The sequence below is a fragment of the Arachis duranensis genome, chromosome 6 (genome assembly GCF_000817695.3).
Source record: "Arachis duranensis cultivar V14167 chromosome 6, aradu.V14167.gnm2.J7QH, whole genome shotgun sequence".
Taxonomy (NCBI): Eukaryota; Viridiplantae; Streptophyta; class Magnoliopsida; order Fabales; family Fabaceae; genus Arachis; species Arachis duranensis.
Genome location: NC_029777.3, coordinates 38656313 through 38666864, shown reverse-complemented (window position 1 = coordinate 38666864; position 10552 = coordinate 38656313). Strand labels below are relative to the sequence as shown.

Below are 10552 nucleotides of genomic sequence, written 5' to 3'. Positions count from 1 at the left end.
GTAAAATCAGTTACCACAATCAATCAGTCGCTAGCTATTTATATATCTTGATACTCTATAAATACAAAAGTAACCACCATCCAAATCAATATTTTACGCGCTCAAAACCCAAGCATTCACTGACAAAGCACGCATTACACAAAACGCATGAACCTATTCTCCTTCCCTTTGTCATAAGACTTCTCCCTCTAACGGCATTCATTGCTTTCGCTGGTCATCGCCTTCGTCCTACCACAGCAAATTTTTGCCTCTCTTCCTTCTTCATGGTTGCCATGTCTTTTTTTTTTTCCTTCTTGACAACGAAGAGAAACTCAGTTTCATGACAAGATAGGTCTTTTATCAATTTATAATATTTAGATTTATAGCATAAATTTTATTTTCTTATTTTTTGCATTCTTTTCATTCCTTTAATATGTTGCAGTTCTACCTATTATTATTTCATTTTTCTTAGTCTTGCAAAACACAACACTTTACTCTCTCTTTACAAAATCCATATTACCTATTTCTTAAAATGCTTCACCTGGTTTGGCAATATTTTTTTCTCAAGTTTTCATTCTTACTGGTATAGTTATGATATGTTTATATATTTTTGAAAAGGATAAATTTAACAATCCAAATTTTTTTTAGTAAAAGAAGGACTTACTTTAATTTGGAATGTGTTTAATTATAGTTTTATTCTTGAATTTCGATGAAGAACATGTTTGATTATAACTTTATTATCTGTAGCTTTTTTGATTATAGTTTTATTCTTGCACTTCGTTGTGGAGCATGTCTTCTTATAATCTTATTATTGAACTTTGATTTAGGACTTGTTTGATTATGATCTTATTCATGAATTTTGATTTGCAGCATGTTTGATTATACTGAAAAACTTCAATTTGTAAACACCAAAAGACTTACTTCACCACATGCAAGAAGTGTACCAAGAAATGGACAAAGAACATAAAAGATAAGAGCCGCTATATAAAACATAGACTGAGAATGTGAAAGATAAAAAAGACACAAGTCCAATGTTTAATTGTTATTGCTAAAATATTTTATTACCGTTTTTATTTGCATTTTTCTTGATCATAATTGAGTTTTATTACCATGTTATTTCCTAATACATGAATTCCAAGCATAGCTCTTTTTTTTTTCTTTCTTGATTTTCATTCAACTATCCATTATATACTTTGCAATTTGCATCGAATTATGAACCTTTTTTTGGATCTTGATTATGCAGGACCTGACATTTAGCACAAATGAGGCTGGAACTACGTTAAACCATAGTTTACATGATTGAATATTTTATTTGAGTTGTTTATATTCATGTTTAAATATTATCAGGGGATAAATTTGACTGTGCAATAGTATACAAAGATTTATTATACTTTGGTAGTTTGATTATCCAGGTTTTAAGTGAAAGTTCAAACTCTTACTATAATTAGATTATAATTAAAAGGATTGAAATCATATTACAAAATTCAACTATAATCAAACAAACCTAAAGTAATAATCAAACTCAAACATTTAAATCAAAGTTCAAATTCATATATGATTAGATTTTTTTCTAAGGATAGATTTATTCATTTCATTAACTTAAGAAATGATTATAGTGTCCCACTGGGACAAAAGATAGAAAGGTGGGGGTTAATCGAATGCAGATCACCATGCTACATAGCATTCTAAAAAGAAGGGAAAAGTAACAATTCCTAAAAAGATTTCTGATCCAAATTTCTTGTACTCTGATACAGTGAAATAGGCAATACATGTAATCTCTTTGTAAGACCCCGTATTTAAAAAAAATAAATAATAAATTTATTTTTATTTTATGATTATAAAGGAAATTGATTTTTATTATCTCTAATAATTGAATTAGAGAATTTTTTTGAAAATAAATTTTAAGTTGATAATTAAATAGAACTTTTATAAATATTATTATTGAATTAAAATTAATTTTTAATTACTCTATTATTCCTAATTTTATTAAAAATTACCTAAACTACTCAAAAAATTTTAAACTGAAATCCTAACCCTAATATAACCTTAATAGCCACCATTCACCCCCTCAAGAACCCTTACCCATCGAAGAAAGAAAAGAGGGAAAAATCAGAAGCAGGGAAGGAAGGAGAGAGGAAGGAGGGAAAGTGAGAGGGAACTGCCGCGGAGTTTGTCGCCGCCACCATCGCCAAACGTCGTCGTCGCCGCTGTTCTGTCAAGAAGAGACCAAACCGCGAGGGAGGAGAAAGTCGCGCATTGCCGTTGCACCTTCTTCGCCGCCGTCGTCTAGGGAGCTACCATATCTAGGAGCTGCGAGGAAGCTTGTAGCCGTCGATCCGCCATTGAGCCACCACTGGGAGACAGACTTGCAAAGAGAGAGACGAACGCGAAGAGAGAGAGAAGAGCTCGTCACTGCCGCTACATGCATCGTCACCGTTCGCGCGCTTCGCCGCTGCTATTGGGGATGCGATTGTCGAGTTTCTGGCTTCCGAATAACAACGTTGTCGGTGCCAAAGATTGCTGTCGGAGATGCATGTCCATTTCGTCGTTCTTATTCATGACTATAAGTTGCTCTCGCTTCGAAGCTCTCACTGTTATTGTTCTGCTAATCTGTTATTGAGAATTTTAAGTTATGGATGTCATAGGGTTAATTTTCTGAGCTTACATACACTGGAAGTTGTTGGAACTGCCGTGGGCCGGTAAAAAGGTGTTTTGCATGTTTCATAGCTTTCGGGTTTCGACAATCAAGGTAGGGGGTTCATTTTTTTAAAATTACAAGTTTTAATTTAAGAATGCTCGAAAGTATAGTAGATAATTGCAAATATGTTAAGAATTTTAATGTTATTGAACTTGGATTCTTGGTTGTGAATCGTTGGCTGTGGTTCTAATTGAGTTTTTGGTTGTGAAAGTGAACGATAATTGATTTTGGTGTTAGTATGATGATGATTATGTGCCTGTGAATTGAAAATTTGTTTAATGCTTATAAGGTTGTTTGAGATTGATTTCTTGTCGGAAGTTTTAGTTTCTACTTAATAGCGTTGTAATTGGTTACTGAATCAAATTCTAATGAGTAATTTATGAAATGGAAGTCTGTTGAATGATGAAAAGATTTTAGTTTGGAAATTGTTGTTAATTGAATATGCTAGCTTGATTGGATATTGTTGTATTGAATGCTAACGTGAAGCGTTGGTTACTAAACTGAAATAAAGTAGGTTGATTATTGAGAAATATGCTGTATCGATGTTGTGGAATCAGACTAATGAATTGTTGAGAAAATGAGGGAGCTCGGAGGGGTGTTGAAGTCTAACTTTTAAGAGAATGTTTTGTCCGAATTTTTATAAAAGTATACGAAAAAGTGATTTTGTTTTGAAAATTAATTTGTACTTACATTAAGAAGCGAACTTTGTATTAAAAACATGATTTACAAGCTTATTTTGAAAAATGGTTTTGAAATTGAATTTGGTGCTTATTTTGAAAAATGGTTTTGAAATTGAATCTGGCTAGCTTTTAGATTTATAAAATGATTTGGCATTGGATTTTGAATGTCTAATGTATCAAGGATGATCTTTGAGAATAAAAAATGACTTGGTCGGGACCTTGGAAGGGTGGCATAGTCCGAATTTTAGAGGAAATGCTGCCAAAATTTTTATAAAATTTGGGACTTTATTTGAAATGCTATTTTAAAAGATTTGGTTTTGGAAAGTAAAATTATTTGAGACTTATTTAGTTGGAAAAAAAATTATTTTATTTTGAATTCGATTTATTAAGAAAAGTATAATGTTTTAAATTCTATCTTTTAGGAAAAGAGTTTGGTCTAAGTAATGATTTGAGTTAGGTTTATTTAGGAAAGGAATCTCTGCCACAGGAAAGCAGAGAATAAAGATTAAAAGAATGTATTAACTAAAAGGGTCTCTGCCACAGGAGAGCAGAGGCCATGGATAAAGAAAAAGCTTTAAAAGGTAGTCTACCACAGGAGAGCAGATAAGACTTTGTTTGGGCCTTAGTGCCAAATGTATAGTGGGGACGCCCACACACTGAGGAACTGTTTTCCAGATGTAAGCACGTTGAAAGTCACACTGTATGCGGCTTAGCCATAAGGCTTATAAGAACACAGTATGCATCTGGAAAGCCATATCTGGAACTCGTACCCGGGTAATGTCGGGGGTGGGTAGGCAACCGACACATGAGCCCATGGGCTGCATTAGGAATAGACATGTATCATGTTGTTTGCACATTTGCATTTGATTGTGTTTGCTTATCTAGTTTCTCTGTGATTGTGCTGTTTGTCTTATTGCAATTTGTTTGTGTGTTGATTTGTTTCTTGTGCTATTAGTTGATATATTGAGGTGACTGAGAACTGAGGTTGTGATTGAAATTTGTTTAAGTTCAGAAATTTAAAGAAGGTAATTAGTTATATAAAGTAAAAGTAAAAAGTATTTCCAAAGGTTTAATAAAATGGTTTTACTGGGTAAGTTAATTATTTGCATTAAATTCATTACTTTTACGACATTCTCATTCCCTACTGAGAACGTGTGGATTGTTCTCACCCAAAATATTCCACCGTTTCAGTGACAAGTTCAAAGATTCAGTATGAAGTTATGGACGATTAGTAGATTTATTTGTGATACTTATTGTTTTTATAGAGTTTCCTTACCTTGTTGCTGTAGTTTTTATTTTATTCAAAGGGATAGGAATTGTATCTGAATTTTATTTTAATTCTTTTGTATAATATTTATTATTGTTAATAATTATGTGATTATTATTACTTGGTGTTCTTTTATATATGATTTTAATTGATAAAAACAAAATTTTTTGGCATTTTCTATAAAACTGAAACACGATATCGAATTAAAGGCTCAATTTAAATAGTAAATAAGGAAAACAGGTTAGTAACTCCTTACTTTTGGTTTGATCATGACGTGCTAAAAGTTAGGGTGTTACACTCTTCCTTTCTGTGGCAGAAAGGGCATTGTGGAGTTGCTGTTGCAACTCGCCGATGGAGGTTCATCATGACCAGAAGGCTCTCTAGCAGGGCGCGCCAAATCCTATTATAAAAATGATATTATAATCAAACAAGCCCAAAGTAATAATCAAACTCAACGAGTGTGATAAACCACTATTTTATGGTTTATCTTGTGCTCAATTGAGTGGTTTTTATTAAGTCTTTGCACACTTATTCATACTATTTGCATGATTTTACAATTCCTTTCTAGAATTTGTTATATGATTGAAAACTTGCTTCTTAGAGTCTTTAATCTGTGTATCTTAATCATCTCTTATTACCATTCGATGCATTGATATGTGTGTTAAGTGATTTCAGAGTTTATAGGGCAGGAATGACTCAGATGATGGAAAAAAAGCATGCAAAAGTGGAAAGAATACAAGAACTTGAAGAAATTGTTAAGCTGTCCAGCCTGACCTCTATGCACTCAAATGGTCATAACTTGAGCTATAAAGGTCCAAATGATGTGATTCCAGTTGCGTTAGAAAGCTAACGTCCAGGGCTTCGATTTGATATATAATTTGTTATAGTGGTCATACAGATAGGCAACGCAAATGCGTGATTCACGTGGACGCATTGCAGTGACGAAAATCAGCGTGGCAGATTTTGCCCCCAGCGGTTTCTGGGCTATTTCCGACCCAGTTTTAAACCTAGAAAATACAGATTAAAAGCTGCAAAGTAGAGGAATGAAGGGAGACGACTCATAATTCACTTTTTATAATTTAGATGTAGCTTTTAGAGAGAGAAATTCTCTCATCTCTCTTAGGATTAGGATTTAGAATTTCTATTATATTTCACTACACCAAATTCAACATATAGCTACACTTAATTTGTGACGGTTGTTTTAAGAGTCTCTATTAATTAACATCGTGACATTTATACACTTAATTTTAAAAGCGTCAATACTCTGTATATATCTTTCACTATTTTTTTAACTTTCTAATTTTTTTAAAACAGGATTTCACTATTTCACTGTGGTTTCCGATGAGATGAGAAGAGGCGAAGAACAGAGAAAGTAACGCAGCAACCTTCACCATGCTACAGTTCGTCGTTCATCGTCTCACCATTCACCATCGCGGTTTGCATTCGCTGTTCATTGTCGCGGTTCGCCATCGCCGTCCTTGCATCGTCCGGTGACTTTTTCTTCTTTTCTAACCTCAATACTTGACATTGATAGCGAGTATTCAATTGTTCTTCTATTATAATTTTTACCCCTGCAATTTCTTTGTTGTTGCTTCATGTTTGTTGTGCTGAAATTGTTGCAATTGTTAGTTCTTAGTACTCTATTTTGTTGTAATTTATCGTAATGATTATATCCTCATGTTCATATTTGCTATTTTTATTTGAATTCTCTTATTTATTTTTTTGCACTCAACATGTTCGATAAAATGCTTCAACTAGATTTCTTTGAATGCTGTATTTCTTGTTTCTTCTTTTGATTTCTTTGATTTTTTGTGCTTTGATGATATCATGAACGGGTTAGTGATCTTCTTGAATGATGCAAATTGCTACAATAGAGATGGAAAAGCTAATTTGCTGAACTTATTGTTTACTGGTGGTTAATCACGAGATATAATTTATTTATCTAGAAACTGTTGACACTTATCTTGATTGTTGCAATTATGGCACTTAAGATTATCTATCTAGAAATACTAATAAAGATTTGTAAAATATATAGTATTTGTAAAATATATAGTTTTTTAATATTTTTGCTGGAACTGGAAAAAATCAACCTGGGTTTCCTGTTCAAGTGACTGACCTTTTTTTTTTGGTTTTCCCAAACGGTATCCCCTAACCCGACAGGTTAAGGACTAATCCATCGCAGATATGAGCTCCATTTAAGGGTCTGCTGCTGGCCAATGAGTTGCTGCATGCACGGTTCGAACTCCCGACACTTGCTTAAGCGGACGAGTGAGCTGACCACTCGACCAACTCAAGTTGGTTACTGACCTTTGTAGCTATTCTCTGTAAATAATGTCACTTTTAATTAATATGCAGGCCTATGTAGACTCGAGTGTAATTATGGGCCAGACTGGCTACTACCAGAAGGATGTTGAGAAGTTTGCAAACATCAAATACATGTGATGTAACCCAGAAAATGGTTTTTTCCCTGATTTGTCTTCTATTTCCGGACCAGATATCATCTTTTTCTGCTCGCCAAACAACCCTACCGGTGCTACGGCAACAAGAGAGCAATTGACCCAACTTGTTAAGTTTGCTAAGGACAATGGGTCTATAATAAGTTTGCAATGTACATCTCTGGTGACAATCCACGCTCGATCTTTGAAATTCCCGGAGCCAAAGAGGTCAGTCTGTATTATGATTTGATGTTTAAAAATCTGTCCTTATCTTCATTCTTAACTGCAGTTATGATACTTAAGAGTGCATGGCTTATAATAAAATGCAGATAATGTCAATTATTTGGAAACAAGTTCCATGCCTTTTGCATTTGGTTATTGTAATAGGCGTTTCCTTCCTTGAAAGTTTCTTGTTTATTGCATGACTCATGAGAAGTTGTAGCTTAGATCTAATGAATATTTTGTCTGAACAAAGTTATATCATCAGGAAAGTTGTTCAACATTAGTATAAAATTTTGTTAAAAGTTGCCAAAAGTTTGTAATTCAACTATGAAACTGCTTTTTACATTTGACGAATACTGTTGATTTCTGTTGGATATCTGTGTGTATGACTGAGTGGTTATGGCAAATTACAGGTTGCCCTTGAGGTTTCGTCATTTAGCAAGTTTGCCGGGTTCACTGGAGTTTGACTGGGTTGGACTGTGATTCCGAAGCAGTTGTTGTTTTCTGATGGATTTCCTGTTGCCAAGGACTTCAATTGAATTGTATGTACTTGCTTCAATGGTGCATCAAATATTTCCCAGGCTGGTGGTCTGGCTTGCCTTTCACCAGATGGCCTTAAGGTCAGTTATTTAGTTTATTAGTTGTTTAACTAATCCATTCAATACACCATGGAAGGTATCCTCTCTTGCTCTGCCCTTTCTCCTTCCACACCCTAGAAAAAGGGTCCAAGAATTTATGATCCGAGAGTTTGTCGTCGCTCATGCACGATTACATGCTTTCTTAATCATTTAAAAAAAGCTATAAAAGTGACTTGCTGCGTTTGAATGCAGGCTATGCAAGACGTTATTGGATTCTACAAAGAGAACACTTAACATAATATTTAACAATGCAGGCTATGCGGTATCAGAGTCAGGAAGAATGACATGCTTTAATTGCATTGTGTTCCTGTTTCATTGCTTATGTCATTGATTTCAAATAAAGGGTCTTGTTGCAGTGTTTTCTATTGTGTTGTGGTTTATGTGTGCTTGTCTTTGTGGATTTGATAATTTAAATAGTCATTGTTAGGAACTCCCTTGTCAAGCAGAAAAGTGTCCTTGTTTTGTTTGGTTAACAGTGAAACAACACTGTTTCTTTGATTGAATCCATCTTCGCACGTCGTAGAGGCATCAATAACAGAGCTTAGCTTCACATTAGAATCAGCATAACGCTTAGCCTTGTAATCTTCAATGGCTTCTTTAATAATTGCGATGGCATCAGAATAAACTTGAAGACAATCATCTAAGCTTCTTTAAAACCATAGAGCAGGTTGGTTTCTTCAGGATATCTCGAACCATAAAGGGCAAACGCACTCCACCAGCATGTAAAGAGGTACAGTTGTTTAAGGCTTTCAGAGTTCAGACTAAACTATTTAATTTGCTGCTTCTTTTTTAAATTTCTTGCTGACAGCACCGGCTAGAAATTCAAAATACTTGGTTAATAATTAAGATTATTAGAAATTTCTATTAGTCAACGCTTTAATTTTGAGCACTATCTTTGATTCTAATTTCATTAGTCAACGCTTGTATATGAGTTTTATGTAGGAGTGATTCTAATTTCTGCGGTATATTAGTCAACGCTTGTATATGCCTTATATGCCTCCAATACTAGAGAATATACCTGGTTGCATTACTTACATACAAGCATATATGATTGTGATGTTTGGTTCCCCAACTTCTTTCCTATGCGGCACTGAGTAAATGGGTTCCTTCATTGTGCACTTTGCACTGCATGATGATTGATGATTCACTTGAAGCTTTCATAAAAGGGTTTTTGGTTTGACTAATCTATATTCCTGTTCATCCTGCATGTTGAAGAAAACTACGTGCTTTTACTATTCCTAGGCTAGGATGTTTTCATCTCTGATGATATGATTTTCATTTACACTTTTGCATTTGTCATATTATTGTTTAATCTATAATGCTTGTCAATTATTAAGTTGAGACTTGTTTCTATATTCTTATTCCTCATTTGTTATCTTCTTTGCTCTGAGTAGAATAGGAGTACAAGGGAGCTCAGCTTCTTAACTTCTTTGATGAATTCTGCAGGTTCAATGGGTAAGCCAGTATATCATTTTGGAAATTTTCTTTATAGTTTGTTTTTGTTTGCAATTAATGTTTATGTTTATATATGTTGCAGTTAGAGTATTCATAAGCCTCCAAGAAAATGCACCAAAAAGCGGTATCCTTGCTTCCTTTATTTTTTTCCCCACTAATCAATTTTCCAGTCATTATTATTGTTACTTTCATCAAAGCCATTTTTATACTGTTCATGTTTTTTTATGATCTTAAGTCTATATTAATATCTTTGTTAAGCTCTGGATGAAATTAAAAGTGAAGTCCAAAAGGTACCAAATAAATTAAAACCCTATCTCGCATTGTAAATGTTTATTATTGATTTACAGCTAGCTAGATATATTGCTATGATGCATGGTTGAATCAAAGGACGGAAGGTTAATGGTTATCTACACATATTGTCTATATGCCCTCCAATGCTTTGACAAGACAACTAGTTGATTTCATTAGATTTGCTATTCATTTGACAGTGACAAAATTGATTACTCCTTCAATTCTATTGGGTAATTTTATATGCCTAAGTGGTATGGTAAAGGTTTTGTGATACGTGGACTAATTAAAATTATTTGAGAAGATGCATGCATGATAGATATATATAGAAACGTTGAAACATTTCTAAACTTAAACTTTGCTATTATATTATAATTTTTGGATTTTTCTTGATTGTTTTATAGTGTTATATAAAATTATATGTAGGGATGACAATGAAAGAAGTTAGAGTAGATTTTTATTGTATCTGATTCTATCTGTTCTATTTAATATATATAAAATTTGTTTTATTTCTATTTATGGATAGTAAAAATTTACACTCTAATGTACTTCAGTTTTATAATTTTAATTTTAAAATTTAACAAATAAAATTAAATTTTAAAATTTATATAATCATGATTACTCTCAATTAAATATAAACTAAAAATAAGTCATACAATATTAAACTACCCACAAAAAAATTGAGAAATTAGAGAGATTGGTAAGGGAGGCAAGAGGAAAATCGTTGGATAAGGAGTTGCCATAAGCTCACTATAGCCTTCAAGTGAGTTTCACTTGTTTCGGTTATTGTTTAGTTTTATCTTAAGTTAAAGAACCAAGTTTTAAGTTTGTATATTTTTGTGTTTCAGTTATTATAATATTATTTTGTTCATCTAGAATATTGTTTATTG

The 10552-nt window shown here is 33.2% G+C and overlaps 1 pseudogene; it reads left to right on the top strand.

Annotated features, from left to right (window-relative positions):
• Window positions 1-6973: 6973 nt before the first annotated feature.
• On the top strand, window positions 6974-10184 carry LOC107493583 (probable LL-diaminopimelate aminotransferase, chloroplastic; annotated as a pseudogene).
• The last annotated feature ends 368 nt before the right edge of the window (window positions 10185-10552 follow it).